The sequence below is a fragment of the Aythya ferina genome (assembly GCF_964211825.1).
Source record: "Aythya ferina genome assembly, chromosome: 22".
Lineage (NCBI taxonomy): Eukaryota > Metazoa > Chordata > Aves > Anseriformes > Anatidae > Aythya > Aythya ferina.
In genome coordinates, this window is record NC_140320.1 from 2,876,034 (window position 1) to 2,893,251 (window position 17,218).

The 17,218-nt window shown below is 53.6% G+C and overlaps 1 protein-coding gene across 9 annotated transcripts in view; it reads left to right on the top strand.

The window, feature by feature from the left end:
* The window catches only part of LOC311422422 (protein CEPU-1), a 329,684-nt gene that overhangs the window by 279,801 nt on the left and 32,665 nt on the right, over positions 1 to 17,218 (top strand). The gene's annotated exons all lie outside the window — the stretch shown is intronic.

The window sequence follows — 17,218 nt, forward strand, 5'->3', positions numbered from 1 at the left end:
AAATTTGTGTTGGGGGAAAAGAGAGAGCTGGCAGATTTGTGTACTTTGCGGGGGTGTGTGTATGCCTAGCAACAATATGTGTTTGTGTGCTCAAACTGTGCTCTCCCGCGAGGAGGAGGAGGGACGGCACGGGGGGCTGGAGCGCACGCGGTGGCCGAGCACAGGTGGGCTCTCAGGAGGGGACATCCGAGCGTGGCCACGCACGATGGCCGAGCAGATGGATGTTCATACGAGGCACCTCCTGGTGTCTGTGCCATGGGATTTGGTGGGGATGTTCGCTGGGCACCACGTGGTGGGATGTATGGGACCCATCCTGCCCGTACAGAGGAGCCCAAAGGAGGATTAATGGAGGATTTCTAATCCCTTGCTAGCATCCCTTTTTTCCTCCCCCTTCTTCTGTGATTTGGCCAGAAGCCCTCTTAGCATGACACACCAGCTTGACTATTGGAATCTCATCTCGGGCTAATTTTCGAATGCTGATGGGTGTATTGATTTGGAAACAAGCTGGGTTAAAAAGGCATTGGTCTTGTACACAGAGCCGGGCTGAGCTAATCCGCCGTCGATATGCCAGGCCTGAGCATTATTGACAGCCTAATGAATAGAAGGGGGGGAAAAACCCAAACCAAGCCTTTTCCCCCCTCCTTCCCCTTCCGTTTTCTCTTCCCTCTTTGAGCAATCAAGCAAACTAAACAGAGCCGGACTTTCTCCATCTCCATTAACCACGAAGAGCAGGATGCGTTGCCATCCCGGGTCCTTGCTGTTTATCTTGCCATCTGTTATTACCTGCCTGCGTCCCTTAAGCCGAAGTCGATCACCCGCAAGTTCTGAAGTTGCTATCAGGCACCGGGGCGATGCAGGGCAATTTATATTGCCTCCCTTCTGATTCCCGTTTCCTGACCTAAATTTCCCATATCACCAGACATCCAGGCTCATCCGTCCTGTGTCTTGCTGTAGCATTAGGCAGAGATGTTTGGATACAGGAGTAAAAGGTCAGATCTTAATTCCCTGCTGTGGTACAGTTAAGTACTGGAGGATTCGGTGATGGGCTCAGCCCTATAACCTGCTGAATATCCCTGCTGCTGCTGATGGAAATGCTGGCTCTCGGGAGCACAGCCCCTAATTTCAAGAGTTATTGCTTGGCTCAAGCAGCTTTTTCTTGGGTGGAAGGTGGCAATAGCGTGATCTGCAGCAACACGCTGGGACGGGGTGTGAAAGTGCACATCGTGCCCAATAAAGGGAGGCTTGCTGGAATGACCCCAATTAAAGTTTGGCTGGGTGAGTCCAGGTGACAACGAGAAAGACGGAGGCGTGCGGCTTGCCACAACACACAGTCCAGGGCAGAAAGAAACAAAACAGCTCTCCAAACAGCTCCTGATTTCCTCCGGGTACACACAGAAGGGCCCTGGGGGCACAGCTCTGGAGGCATGAGCACGCCAGCCTGGCAGGATGCAATTAAATCGTGCCCCAGGGCAGGCTGCAAGCCCCAGAGGGACCAGCCTGGGGGGCAAGGAGCTCTTCCCCATCCACCCAGGACATCAGCAGCCTGCGGCTCCCCCAGGCAGGTGTAATGGGTGCTCATCAGCCCAGCTGAGAGCCCCCAACCCATCCTGTGCATCTGTCCGAAGCTTTAGGGGATGGAGGGAAGGAAGGAGGAGCTGGTGCATCCCCAGTATGTGCCAAGGGCTGCTGGAGGAAGCAGTGTTGTGGGGGGAAAGAATAAAAAACAGGAGGGGGGCAGAGAGGTGAGAGTTTTCTTTAGGATATAAGGGTTGGGAATGGCCCCCCAGGGCAGCAGGGAAGAATCAGCTGAAGACCACGTTGAAAACAAGAGTGCAACAAGGGAAACGCTGCACATTTATTTCTAGGTTGGCTCCATTGATGGCTGCGATCCCAAAATAGGTGGGTAGAAGGCACCTCAACAGCTAATTTAGCCTGTCCCCCTGCAATGAGGCAGAAACATCACTGGCAAACATTTGTGAAAGCTATTCTTGAAAATCTTTAACAAAGCGGGTTCTTCCATCTCCCTAGACGCTCTATTCTACTGCCTTGCTACCTTTATAATTAGGAAACGTATGGCTAATATCTAACTTAAACCTTCTTTGTTGCAAATGAAGTGGAGTTTTTCTCATCCTATCCCCAGCGGACATGGGGAACAATTGATCAATGTCCTCTTTGTAACAACCTTTTGCTTTTGGGAAGGTTGTTATCGTGTTGCCCCTTAGCCACCTTCTTTCTGAAAGGACGCAAGCCCTCTTTCTCCCACCTTTCCTTGTCGGTCAGGCTTTCAGAAACACTTGTCAGTCTTGAAATCCTTCCCCTGAAAGGCAAAAGGTGAGCGCTGGTGATCCAGGAATAGCAGGCTGGCGCATCTCTCCTCCCCGCTGCTGCACTAATGTGGGACAAATGAGCCCGGGAACGAGACAACAGCCCCGTGGTGCTGAATGCATCAAAGTTCAGACCTGCTACGCCGGGGACTGCTTCAAATGGGGCCAGGCTCGGTGTTGGGGATGCAAAGTTGGTGCTAGCCAGCAACGTAGCTGCAAAAGGCACAAGGAGGTTTGCAACTGGAGCTCCAAGAGAGAAAAGCTCCCAAGCACCTCCTGCCTGTTTATTGTGGGACCTGAAAGGAGCCCTTCAGGCAGCGTCCTTGTCATCCGCAGCGCCTGGGAGGTGACCCCTGCACACCCCTCTGGTTTGTTCATCACCAATTTGTTCCTCGGAGGGGCTGCCGCAGGACCAGGCGGAGCACAGGGAAGTGGCACAAAAAGCTTTTACCCCAGAGAAACAACACCCAGGAAAGCCCCACTCCCAACGGGCAAGCTCTGCACTTGGAGGGAGGCTGAAATCCTAAAGAGGAGGACTTGGGACTGACCCTGCTGACCTCTGAGGAGCGATGCTTCCCCTTCCCCTCCTCTCCTCCTTCCCCCCTCAGGTTCACCGAAGGCAGAAATTGCTCTGGGTGCTCTGATCCTCTTCCCCCCCTACCCTCCCCCAGGACACTTCAGCTCTTTAAGCCTCTCGAGCGCAGCCTTTCTCCGGGGCTCAGGGTTTAAAAGCGAGAGGGGAGGTAGGAGGAGGAGGACGACGGTGTCTGGAAAGCTCTTATTTGTATTGATAATAAGCCGTCTCCACCGCGCGCCTGCACAACACTCCCACCGCCTTGTAAGATGCATTAAGGAAAGTTGGCCTTATCTCGGCGCTGGAAATGGACTTGGGGAAGGAGGCACGGTGCCTGCCGGAGTTTAATCTCACTTAGACACACAAATTTGCATGATAAAAAATGGTGGAATTTTAGTGCTTAGAAAGAAAAGGGGAAAAAAAATGAAAAGGGGAGGCAACTGGGGGATATTAGCACTTTCTCCTTGCTTTATCAGTTTCCCTGGCCCTATCTGGCTTTTTCTGTTGTCACTGGAGCAACTAATCACCCCTCCCCTTTTGTTTGGTGTAAATGAGTTTTCCCACTCTTTCCCGGGCCTGGCTTAATCTGCAAATCCCTGCCTTTGTTTGGGAGTTAATTACCTGCTTGCCGGAGTCGGGGGGCAGCGGGCGCAGGTGGCACGGGGCCGCCCCGGGGTGGGAGCTGGCGTCGGGGCGCAGGCGGCGTGCGGGTGGCACCTCGCCCCGTGCCGCGGCACCGCTGCCAAGGTGTGCACGGAGAGATAAAGCAGCCAGGGGGGAGGCTCGTGGCACCTCCCCGAGCCGGCTTTGTTTCAAGCCCTGAACTCTGCCCGATTAATTTTCCTTTGATGCCGTAAGCCCCTGTGCGCTCGCGGGAGAATGGGAATAAGTTTTTTGGAGGCCGCCGCTCTGCCTGCGCCTCACGCCGAGGCGGATGGGGATGGAGCCAAGGGGCAGATTTCACGTGGTGGTGGTGTAGGTGTAGGGGGAAGGATCAGGCCCTGCGGTTGTTGTTGCTCTTGTCCAAAGGCCTCAAGGTGGCTTGTAGGGAAAACGAGGTGGATGTGAATGCGTGGCTTATGCCTGAGCATCTCAGACCCTTTATGAGCACCGTCTGCCTGGCAGTCTTGGCACCGCTGCCAGAGACGGTGTCCCTCATTTGGGGCTGAGCCTCTCCTTGGTGCCCCTAAAGCTACTGATGCTGCAGGTGGGAAGGGGCCGGGGAGCACTACCACTCCCCGTATTCTTACACATTTCCTCTGTGTTTCTGATCACTGTGAGCCTGGAGAAGCGACTGTTCCTGGGCGATGCTCCCTCTTCCAGGTGGCTTCGCCTGCACAGCTTTCCTTGCTGCCGTCCCCACTCACCCCAATAGTGTCCAGCTGCACACCAGTGCCTGGCAGCAGCTTGTGCTTGCTTGGTCCCTGCACAGGCAGCTTGTGGCTGAGAATGGGACCATGCATGAGCAGCATCGGTACTGTGAGGCTGGAAACTGCCCGAGGTGGTGCAGCCCCACCTGAGCTGCCAGGAAGCAGGAACGTGGTGTGGTAGGTGCTGTGCGCGGGTTTGGTAAAAAGGCACATCCCAAGAGCTCAAGATGTCCCACAGGGATGAAGGATACGCCCCCATTTGGTAACTTGGTGATGGTAAAGGCATGCAGATGTTGTCTGTGGGCAGGAGCTGCTTCTGGCGTGGGTTTCCCTGGTGCGAACGCACCTTTCCTTGCCAGACAAGCTGTCCTTGCCAGAAGCAAAAGCAAGTTTAGGTAATGCCTTAGAGTTCATCACAAAAAAGTTTGTGGGGATCTGGCAACATGAAATCGCCTTCATCCCTTGCTTCACCTGAGCTCCTGGTGTCTTTGTCTGATTCATTTCTTCCTGTGCATTTTTATTGCTAATTTGTCCAGCCCTCAAAGCCTCCCCTGCTGGCTTTGCACCATGTTCGGTCCAGGGAGGAGAGAGCAAATGTCAGGGGAAGCCCCCGGTGTGCACGTTGTGTTGGTTTAATGGGTTCACAGTGAACATCGCTTGGGGCAGCTCCTGAGGGGCAAGGAGCACAGGAGGAGGATGAGGGCTGGGCACTGGGTCTGGCCACCTCCCTTGGGGTGAAAGATGGGATTTTGTGGGGTTTAACCCGCAGACATGCTCGTCCATGCTCCCTACCCGAGCAGTCCCCAGCCTTCCCCAAGTCACTTGACCTCTTTGCAAATCAATTTAACATCTGCGAGGCAGAGATAATAATTGTCACCTACTTCACAGGGGGGTTGATGAGGATTAATTCGCTAATGTCGACAGAGGTCTTTGAAGATGGAATGCGCTATCTGAGAGCTAAACGTTATTATTAATTAGCAATTATATCGTGGGGCAGGAGGGGGGAAAACAGACTCCAGAGCTGGAACGAAGCTCTCGTCCCTGCCCTCGCTGCGGTTCTGGGCTGCCCCCATTAGGTGCCCTCTCTGCTGCTGGAGGGACCACGTCTGCAGGGACACGTCCCACTTGTGCCACAGCACATCCTCCTTCCTGGGGAGCATGGACAAACCCCACCGGCATGGGGAATAAAGAGTAGAAGGGATGGGGAGGTGACCAGGGCTCAAGTGTGTTAACCGGTGTCTTCGTGACAAAGGGAGCGAGTTGGTAAGAGAGCAGTGATGAAGAGAAGGAAGCCTCTGTGCTTGCTTGCCCTGCGGTGATGCTGGCGGGCCGGGTGCCAGACCTGCAGAAGGGCTGCACTGGGAAGGAGAGAGGGGTAGGGCCGAAAGCAAGCGAGTGCCCAGGGGAGGACATCTCCTGTTCCCAAACAGCGATAATTGGCAGGAGACAGGAGCGCGGGGAAGGAAGCAGCAGTGATTCATAGGACACAGACCGTTTGCATTTCCTTCGTGCTTTTCTTTTTTTGCGTACATCAAGCCTGTGGATGGTTTCTCTGTTTTCCTCCCCTGGAGATCCGCTGAGGCTGTAATCCAGAGTGTTGCAGGCTCCCCTAAGCGGAACCAACACGAACCCTTTATGGTCCCCTGCCCCCGTGCCCTGCTGCTGTTACATCCCTGCCACGGGATGCAGCCGTGCAGGGAGGTGCAGCGATGCCCACTGGGGCCATTTCCACCTGCCCACACCCCTGTGGCTCTGCTATTTCCATCCCTCCCAGCCGCAGCTGTGCGTGCCTCGGCGGCGGCGAGGCGAGCTCGGTGTGCCTCTTTGCTACTCCCTTGGAGACACACAGAGCCGTGCAGGTCACCCTCTGAGTGCTCCACTTCTGGAAAGCAAGAGCCTGCTCCTCTTCGAGCCTTTTTCTGAGCACACGGGGGCCCTGGCAGCTCCGCTCTCCCACCCTCTCCAAAGGCTTTCATGGAGAGGTCGCCTGCCCCACCGGGAGCGATTCGGCAAAGATTCCACTTCTGTGGCATGGGAAGAACTGGGAGGCCAGTGGCACGCTGCACCCGTGCACCCTTTAGCTCTCCAAGCAGGGCTGGAGGAAGACCTTGGTTGTCGGCACATCTCACGGGGGTCCTATCCTTCCCCAGGGATGTCTCCCAAAGGAGACGGACACCTCCCCGCCGCCGCGCGCGGGTCCCAAAGTGCCGTTCAGCGCGGCGAAAGCCGGCGGTGGGTTAATGAGGTCGCTGCAGTTTAATGTTACTGCAGTAATCTCTTTTGTTTTACTACATTAAAATATTTGCGGTGGAACGGCAGGACCACTGTAAGGCGATAGCGCTACCTTAATGTTATTGTTACCCGGGAAACGCTAATGGTGGCTCAATAACATTATTGCAATTTAATCTTCCGCCAATAAAATTAAGGGGAGAACAGTGAGACCTCAACAATGTAATGTTACTACAGTAACAGCATTGTTATCGTGATCGCGGGAGCGGAGTCAACTCGTTGTAGTAGAGCATCGGGACCGGCTTTAGTGTTGCCATGGCAGCGCGGGGGCATCCGCGGGAAGCCGCGGCAGGGGATGAATGGGAGGAGATGGCGCTGGTGCACCAGTGCCACCGCTACCCCAGGGGAGGCAGCACGCCAAGGTCGTGCTGGTATAAAGGCTCCTCGGTCACCTAATTCCTCGGCGGCGGTGGTTTTGTCGGCGCTTTTCTTCTCCTCCCTCCACGGCCGGGCTCTGTGGAGCGGGTCTGTTGTTTTAGCGGCAGTAACTCTGCAGGGAAGGATTTAAAGCGCTGCCTCCATCTAGTTCCAGATCCTTCTGCCCGGCGTTTTATAGCATGTGGCTGTTATGGAGCGATAACGTTTTATATTTATATGTCATCTTTCATCGTGAAGGATCCCAGCACAAGCTACAAATTACTGCCCTGCTGCAGGGCCAGGCAGGCAACCCGGCACATGCTGCGGGCGAAGGAGGGGGCTTCGTCCAAGGGCACCTGAGCGAGCTTTGCTCCCCTGGAGAGACACGAGTGAGCATCCCCTGCCTTTGGAGGACTTATCCAGAGTCCCCAGGCTTTGTGAGACTGAGCTTGTCCAAGGTGACAGGGTGCGATGGATGGGATTTGGGGCTTGAGTCTGGCACGGTTATGCTCTGCTCCAGGCAGGGAGTCTTTGTGCATCCCGTGCCACACCGGTGTTGCAGCCAGCAGGCTGCACCTTCTTGCCTCCTGCACCCGTGGGTGAGTCCTGTGCACCCCAGACAGCACCCACCATCACCTGGCTGGGCATGGGGAAAGCTCAGCCCCTTCCCAGCTGGCTGCACAGGCTGCTTCTGGGGTGGGGATGGGTGGGCTTGATGCAGGAGGACAGGGAGGGAGGGGGAAGCACTGCAGGGCACTTGGTATCATGATGCTGTTCATTTGGGGGGCACCAGTGTGTTGTGCAGCCCCAAGCATGAGAGCTATGGGATCGAGTGCAGCTGAAGCAAGGAGAGTCCAGTTTCCTGAATGTGAACCCCAAATCTAATGGAGTGCTTTGAGCCACGAGCACATCTTGGATGCATTTGTAGAGCTTGGCTGCATTGTGCTGGGGTAGCTGTCGACTGGCAGCATGGAGCAGAGGGCGCAGGTGACATCTCGGTGCCGCACGCTGGCACAGGCTGGGTCAGGGCAGTGTCCTGGCGCCATTCATGCCGAGTGCAGTTTTCTCCAGGCTCCAGGGGAGGGAGTCAGAGCTGCTGATCTGTCCCCAGCATCCCGGTCTCATCCCTGTCGCATCCCTCCTCAGCACGCCGAGCGATGATGCTCGCTCTGCACTTGCTTTGTCACCGTGCCTGGCAGCAGGGTTTGATGCCCAGCTTGCTCCCTGCTACCCCAGAATTACCAACACCATCTCCTCTCCTGCACATCAGGAGAGCCTCCTGACTTGGCAGGCAAGCATTTATCCTCCGCTCTGAGCCCTGCTGCTCTCTCCCTGCTTGTCAGCAGATCTCGGTCCCCAGCCAGCCGTGCTCGGTGTGTTTGAAGCCTGGGTTTGGGCACGGCGCTGCCCGTCTGCCCGCGTTTCTCCAGCCTGAGCACAAATCTGGGCCCGCTCAGCGAGGCAGCTGCTTGGCTCCCCGTGTGCATCAGCATTTGATCTCTCTTCATGGGTATTTGGACTCTGACCACCACTGTAATTCCTTGTTTGTCCTTTAATAAAAGACCTGCGAGCCCCCTTGACACGGGAGTTGGAATCAGTGGGACCTCGAGTGTCCTGCGTGCCAGCTCTTCGTGGCAATCTGGTGTCGCATCTCTCCTGCCAAACTGGCTCCTCTGGGAGTTACATGTTTGAAAACAGGAGCAGCAGCTCATCTCCCATTCAGTGTTTTTCTCCATCATTTGCTTTATTAAATATTGATTTTCTGTTGCATTATTAAACCTTAAGTCCCAAGCATAAATTCTGAGTTGATACTTTAATCTGGCTCTTCTTTTTGGCCTTTAGCACTGATTTTCTGGCCAGTCCCCCCAGAGCCGAGTCCAGAAGCAAAAGCCTGTTGCAGAGGCCTGGGGAGTCCGAGAGCAGGAGCAGAGGGCTCAGCCTGAGAGGTTTGGTCTGTTTGGGGCAGCCTTTGCCATCACATTGCCCAGGGCAGCACCTGCAGGCACCCCTTCCATGCTCCTTGAAGGTCCAGGGCATCGTGGCTTGCAATCCTGCTCAGATCAGGGATGAAACGAGTCTGGGGATTCCCTAACCAAGCTTTTCAGGGCAGTCAGTCTGTACAGCACCGAGTGCTGCCTGGGGGAAGCACGGTGCTCTCTCTTGCTTTGATAGCATGGAGAGGTTGCGGTCTGACAGAGGAGTTTTGTCTGGAGCCAGTGCCTGGGCATCCTTCTGCATCACCTGCCCCCGTCTGTTCGCTCCCTGGGGCTTTTGCTGCCTTGCCCTGCCAAAATCGCCACGCTCAGGAGCAGCGCTCTGCACCAGGGAAAGGAGCCGCAGATGGCGATGTCTCGTCCTAAACACGTCTCTTAAAATGCAGCTCCTGCGCTGTACAAAGCTGCGCTTTGCTAACACACAAATCCCCAGCAAAAGCACGAATCGGGCTCGGCCAAAACCCCAGCCAAAGCCAGGGGAGATGCGGGTGGTGGGAGAGCTGCCAGCCCCAAGCGAGGACGGCCACTGGCGTGTCCCCGATAGCCCAGGAGGGTCACGGTGACCCGCGCCGGCCGGGCTGCACTCGCCTCCCCTTCGCTATCGGAGAGCTGCACGCAGCGCGCCCGTGCCAAAGCCCCGCGCTGCCAGCAACCAGGTGTCTGAACATGCTTCCAGAGCCAAGATTGCTCCGTGGCCAAAAGGGAGGAGGGGAAAGTAGTGTGGCAGCGCTGGCAGGTTGAGGAGGAGGAAAAAAAAATAATAATAAAAAAAGGCAGGGGAGGCTTGCAAACGGCCTTTGGATACCTATCCAAACGGGGCATGCTGGGCAGCATGAAATCCGCGCCTGGCAGCCGGTGCGCTGAGCAGTGATTTAAAACCCAGCTCCCGGCGGTAGGAAAAAGGAGGCAGAGTGGGAAGCAGATGTGAACACAATGCTGGAGATAAAGGAGAGGCCAAGGGAACAGCTGCCGAAGAGCTGGCCCGGCCCTGCCGCCTCCCGCGGCGGGTGCTAGAAAACCTTGATAAATATCTGCGAGCTGAAGGATGGGCTGGAGGGGTCGCCGAGCCTAGGGGAGAATGAAGGGGTGGGAAAATGGGGCATTTGCTGCACTTTATTTGCTTTGGAGAGGTTAAAAAATGGAAAAGGGGAGTTGCAAGGATTGGGGGGTACATGTGCAAAGAGGCTTGTGCTGTCGTTTACCTCTTGTTTTCCTTTCTGTTCTGGTGGTGCAGTAGGGGAGAAAGACTTAGCAAAGGCGACTGGAAGAAAAAAAAAAAAAAAAAAGGCAAGTGGAGAACAAAAAGGCAAAGACCTTGAAAAAAAGCATGGAAATAAGGTCCTTCAGAAGTAGACGTGGAACTGTAGGGCTTGAAATATTTCTGGTGGGGGTTTCCTGGCGTGGCTGCTGGTTCGTCTGGGAAGCTGGAGGTGTGGGTAGCAGTGTCCCCTCCTCCCCATCCCCGTGGAAATTATTTTGGTACAGGGACGAGTCCCTGGATGAGACCTGGTCATGGCCCCTCCTGGCATGGGCAAGAGAATGGGGACGTCTCGTTGCCCTCGGTGGACCCCTGTGCACGATTTTCAGTTCTGGGTGGTGGTCGCATCAACCAGAAGCCTTCAGCTCTGATCTCCTCTCCTTCCCTCAGTAGCTTTTGGTGTAAAACTGGGACGAGGTGGTGAAGGTGACAGCCCCCAGCCTCTCCTGCTGCCCTAGGTGAGAGGAGATGACCGGGTCCCAACCCACCCCTTGCTCCCAGCCCACCACCCCTTGCTGCTCACCACCGAGCCCTCACAGCCAAGGGGCTCCCCATTTTGCCCCCCTTTTCCTGTCCAGGGTCAGTAGGGAAGTCTTCTTCACGGCTTGCCCTCGCTGTAATGCCTCCACCTTGCAGCCAGCCCGAGAGCTCCAGCTCTCCTCCTCCTCCTCTTTTACAAACCCTTCTTTTCACTCCCAGAATTAATTCTTTCTCGCAGTGTTTTCCTTCCCTATCTTTTCTTTTTGGCCATGTCTGTCTGAAATATTATTTTTTGCTCCTTCAGCAGCAGGGCTATATAATTGATGGCCTCGCCAAGCTTTCCGAGCTGAACATTAAACCCTTCCTGCCTTGGCTCCAGCCGGAGTTCATTACTTTCTGAAAAGCTTCATGTCTGTTTGTGCTCAGATTATTGTTGTTGTGGAGGGGAGGATATTGTCAGCGGAGAGAGAGGAGGAGGGGCTGGATTTGGCCAGGACTGCTTTGTAATCAAATCCTGCTCCCTTTGCTTTTAGCAAATTTTCCGGTGTAAAAGACCTCTTTTAGCAAAATTGGAATACCGGCACCCTCCCGAAGGTGGGAGCACCGTGCTGCCACTAATTAACGTGCAGCAAAAGGAAGTCTCGCTCCTGGGGGTGGCAGGAAAGCACCACTTTACAGATTACCTGCAAGAGTGATGCTCGGCATCACCACGTGCTTAATACCTGGGGCAGACACGTGCCCCACGTCGCCTTTCCCATGGCAGGGGCCCAGCGCTCCTCGTGCCGGTGCCCGAGGTCACTGGGTGTGTTTTTGCATTATGCAAATGTCTTTCTGCATCTTTCAGTCTTTTTTTTAAATTATTTATTTTTTATTTTTTTGGCAAGATGAAGCAGAATTTTTTTCTCTTTTTTTTTTTTTTTTTTTTTTCCCTGCCCCGGTGCTTCTCCTGGCTCCCCTTCTACCTCACTGGTTTTTCAGCACTTAAAACACAGCAAGGCTGAGGTGATTACAAGGATTGGAGATGCAGTGACACTTCCCTGCCAACAAGTAATTGATTTATTAAAGACATTACAATACATTCATGGTTGAGAGTAAGAGTTTCCTTTGAACTCGCTCTAAAATCCAAAGGGATTGTGCCTGTTTGCAAGAACCACAGGCAGAATAAATCTGCGCTCCCCCCTCGCCTCCCCCCATGCCGCCGCCGCTCCGCTGCAATTTCATTTCCCTTTGACTGGCGCAAGTAAATATCACAGCTCGACAACTCCAGTCCAGTGACCGGTGTGATCCAATTTAATAGCATTTAAAAATTCAAAGTGATTGTTAGCCAAATGGAAATGTAAGATTTCATACCCAGCCTGCCTTGGGGAGGAAAGAAAGAATGAGGGAGGGTGAGGGGGATGTAGACAAATGGACTAGATAAAAAATAATGGAAAGTAACTTAATTAAAGTGACTCGAGCCAAGTTAAAAACAGTAATGATTTTGAATCAGAGATCTGTAGGTTTTAGAAATGAAAGGGAAAGAGGAAAGAAAGGAAAGGAAACTCCAGATAAAAAGCCTCCGAAAGGATGAAATGGAGGGGAAGGGGGAATAGGAAGGAAGGGGAAAAAATATTCCTTCCTTCCGTGGAAAGCACGAGCGCATGGGGAATAGACAGCGCTGTTGATGAGGCTGGGCATTAGAAAGACAAATAGGAAAATTAAAGGATGCTCTGGGGGAAGACAACTCCCTGTGGCTTTTTGGCTTTCTCAGAGGCGCGAGGGTGGCCAAGAAGAAGGCTCGAGGGTTTCATTTAGGAGGAACGGGAAATGAAGGAGCATTCCTAATGCAAAACAAGAACAGCCCCCTCGTGCTCGGAGCACGCTGATATCCCTGCCTTTCGGTACCGTCGCTGCCTCCTCTTCCTTTCCTTTTAACTCCGCCAAACTTTGCATATTTGGGCTGCGGTTTCGTGATGAAATTTTAATTGCCCCTCCGTGCGCACGGATATCCTGCTGTGCTCGCTGCAGCCTGGTGGCTCATTTGTCCTGGCAGCAGGCTCGTCTCGCACAGCCCAGTGGCAGTACCTGTCCTGGCAGCGGTCCTGGCCCGGGTCAGCACGGGTTGGGCTTTCCGGTGGCTTCACCAGCACCACGGGGCGTGAGAAGCAGGTGCTGGCTGAGCATCCATCCGAACGGGTGCTTTTGGGCCATTTGCTCTTCAGGCCTCGTTTCCCCAGCTGTGAAGTGATAATAACACTCGCTTGCCTTGCAGGGGTGTCTTGGCAGTAGGGTTATTAATGCCAGAATTGTTGATAGAGCCCTCAGAAACAAGCATCAGGATGTGCATGGGTACCAGGAGAAGCTGGGAGCATGGGGGTCCATGTTGTGCTTGGTGCAGGTGAGCTGGGGAGGCAAACTGAGGCAGCGGGGACCAACCTTCCTCTGCCATCGCTGAATTTGGAGATCTGACCCTTCTGGACCTTCTTTTAAGGATGCTATAAGTTGTGGGAAGGATGGGTTGGGTCCTCTCACCAGAGCTCTGCTGTTTTGCTGGCTCATGGGCATTTGCTCTCCTGTTTCTGGTGGTTTTGGCCAAGCGCCGGGTTGATTCCTCAGATGTGGGACAGGCTGAGTTTTCGGTCATGGGCTGGCCAGGTGACCCTTAAAAACTGGCTGCACAGAAGTGGCTGGGACCAGAGATGCTCCACAGGAGGAGCAAGGCTCCTGGTGTGGGGCCTGGCTCATGTAAGGAAATGGCAAAGGGGGACAGGAGCTGGCCGGGGGGGCTTTGGGAAGGTGGATCTGCCTCAGCAGAGGTGACGGATGGCTCGGCGAGTCTCATGCTGAGATGTGTTCCTCGAGGACAGCATCTGGAGGCATAAATCACCTCACCCACGGTTCATCCTGAACTGCCGGGCACTGCCGACCTTCTGGTTTATGAGCACATGAACAAAGGGTCTGGGCATCAGTAGCAGCGTTGGCCTCGAGACCTCCTAATCAGAGGATAATAGGGCCGCGCTCCCTGCCCAAGCCATTTATTTCTCACCAGAGTCGAAAGCAGTCACGAGAAGAAACCTGAGCAAAAGGAAAGGCTCTGGCGGGCGGTGAGGAGGCTCCTGAAATGGATGGAGCTCAGGGAGGATGCATGCAGGCTCCATCTGAGCACATCTTTGGGGATGCCGAGGCACAGGGAAGAGAAACACCCACAAGCAGAGCCTCTGCGAGCGGTGGGGAGGAACAGGACTCTTTGGGCTGGGGTTACTCAAGGCTCTGTAGGCAAATGAGGGATTTGAAGACACAGTGTGTGAGGCATCGTGAGCATCTCCAGCACCTCGTGAGGTTTATGGGCTGTGTGTGGTTTGGGATTGCTTTTACCTGACCCCGTGGATCCACGCTGTATTTTTGTGTTGTGTTGGTACATCCCTGGCACAGCAGGGTCTGAGCGCACGAAAGATGTGGTAAAGGAGATTGAGGGGGAAGGAGGGAGGTAAGTAGATAAAAGAGGCAAAAGGGACACAGGCAGAGGAGACAGATAGACCGGGAAGATATAAATAGACTGCAGTGGCAATTCAGCCCGAAATTCAGGCTTGGGCTCAGTTCCCCATCAAAGCCGTGAATCACGGAGGGTGTGGAGGTGGAACCATCGGGTGACCGCGGCAGCATTTCGGGATGCTCTGCTCACCCTCCTGTGAGGCTGTGCCTAGGAGCATTGTGCGCAGAGCCTGGAATCAGCTCAGTGTCGGTGTGGAAAGAGCAATCAGAAACACTTACTTCGTGCTTGAGTCAGGGGAAAGGGAGCACGAGCAAGAGAGCGCAAAGATAAGAACAAAAATGCAAGAGCATAGTGTGTTTTTAATGGAAGGGAGATTTATTTCTCTCTGTGTCTTTTTAAGCCTCTAGATAGATCATAAAAAAAAAAAAATGAAAAAAAAAAAAAACAACCCACACACAACCTGTCTGCCTGAAATAGCCGAAATGTAATTTAAAGAGCATCATTTTAACTAATACTTCACTTCAGAGACACCTGCCCTATATTCATTGGAGATGCAGGCTGCATTAGAGCATCTGATTTATCTTTGGAAAGGATGTTTGAGCTCCTTTGTTCCTGCACGTCCCTCTTTACAAGGAAGTGGCGTGGGCTGGTTCGGTGGGCTCAGGTCTCCACGTGTGGCCTGTCCCCACGTGGGAAGAGCCTGGGGGGGCTTTCTTGAGAGTCTGGGGGCAGGACCAGCACCCTCAGTGAGGGACACATCCCCTTGCCTGCTGGCTGGTCCGGGAGAGAGGAGCTGAGGTTTCACACTGATTTTAGCAGGACAGTGTGTGCCGATGGACCAGAAGAGGAATGGCAGGTAAACTCGCTGCTTGTCGGTACAGGGGGCTGTGGTTTGGCTGGGAATTGCTATTTGCAGGCACGTCCACTCAGGATGAATGCCCTAACTTAGATCCGTGCATCCCAGCTCACGTGAGCCACAGTCAGTTGTAGGATGTGGCTAGCAGGGCCGTCCCCACGTGGAAATCTCTCCACCTACAGTTCCCATGACCACAGGCTCTGGTATCTTGTCATCCCTTATTATCTTCTTCTCCTCTGGGTACCTTATCATCTGTTGCACCTTTGTCTTCATTGTCTTCCTCTCTGTAAGGATGGGAAATACTTGCCATGGCACAGATGAGACCCAAAAAAGATGCAGTGCCTTGCGCAGGACTACTCCGTGGCCGAGCAGGGAGCAGTCTAACAGTGCAGACATCAAAGCATCCTCTGCAGCTTACTGACACGAGGCAAGTGGGCTTTTCCAACCAAAAGAAGGGAATTCCATGAATGCAAATCATGGTTTTCTCCCGGGGCATGACCCAGCAGAGGAGAGCTCTGGTGGCCTTGTGCATCCATCCTGAGGCAGCGGTGCCAGGGCTGGTCCCAAAAAGCCCCGAGATCCCAAGCGGCTCTCTGATGCTGGGGGACAGATATCGAGGGCGAGCGGGAGGAAAGGCAGGAAGAGGAGAGTTATTGTCAAATCCCTAGCTCGCCCTTTCTGATCTGAAGTTCACTTGTAATATTTTTCTCGACTCCGGTTGCTAATGCGTTTTGTTCTCCAGAGTGCGCGTGGCCCGACTTCCCGCGCAGCCTTTAATTAGTTTCTGGATGATGACATCTCCGCTGAGAATCATCTCGTCGTGTCCCTCCGATCTCGGGGGGAGATAAAGGAATCTAATAAAGACGTTCAGCATTTCTAGGTGATGGGTTTGACAAGCTTTGTATTAGCAAGAAGTCGTGTTCAAACTTTGTCGGGCACGCTCAGCGCTCGGCGGCTCGTACCCTCATGGGGACATCTCCCAGGGGCCCTATAGAGCCTCCACCAGCGCCTGGTGAGACCAGGGACAGATCTAGGGACCTGTTGTGCCCCCGAGCGGGGGGAGACAGAGTCTCCATCAATTTGACGGCCAGCATGGTCACCTTGGAGATAGCTGTGGGAAATGCTGTCGTGCTTTGATGAGAGGTGTCAGTGATGCTGGGGAGATGATGCCAGTGTCTTAAGGCTTCAAGATCCTTCAATTTTCTGCTTTTTATGAGGCAACGCTTGTCTTGCAGGGGGAATCCCAGGTGACTTGGGGGCAAAAACTGAAAACTAGATCCTAGCTCTGTGCCGCGTGCGTGGAGCTGAAAATGAGATCTGTCTAGACAGGGAGCTGATCTGTCGAACAGTCCTTGTTCAGCTGCATTTCTTCATGGTTGACAATACAGAAACCTCACTCTTACATCTTTCTTTGTTCCTTTTTCATTTCTGTTTGAAGGAGAAGTATGAAGTAGTTTATAAAGGAGATCTGCATCATTAGACTCATTGTAGGGAAGGAAACAATATCCAGAGCAGTGCCGTGGCTTCCTTTGGGCGTCATCATGTGGAAGCAGAAATCAAGTCTCCCAGACCTGGATTCTGGCTGTGCTTTGTAGCTATTTATTACCAGTCATACTAAGCAAACTCTTACTTTATTCCCCGGAGATGTGGGGCATGGTTTCAGGTGTTTCTCCTTTTTATGGGGGAGATGGTAGGGTGAAGGTGCGGATCCTTTTGGAGCCTTGAAAGCAGGCGACCCAAAGCTGAGCAGGCAGCACCCTGGCTGCTTGGCACAGTGGCAAGTGACCTGGACCCATCCCAAAGTCAGAAGAAAGTCCTCGTGCTTGAGACCTGACGCTCCTCTTGTGCCGTGTTTATTCTGGCACAGCCCTTGTTGACTGTGGTAGGAGTGCTGCTGATTTATGCTGTCGTAAGTGGAATCAGATTGGGCTCCCTTTTGGCACTTAGCTATAAAGTCTGTCTGCAGAAAGCCTGCAGCTTATGCAGTGAGTTATATCTGCGTTCACAAATACTTTACTAATGAATGATTGGAAACGTCTTTTTTTCCCCCTCCTCCTCTGAATTATTTCAATGCCTTGCCATATAACCTGCTGCAGAGACAGGTGTAAAAAATTTGGTGTCCTCCAAGCTCGGAGAGCTTTGCTGCAGTAGGAGCCGTTATCTACTTGGGAAATCATTTAGCTACATCTCAGTGCTGTATGACACATCTCATTACGCCTTGCTTTAGAACGAGCAATTGCCATT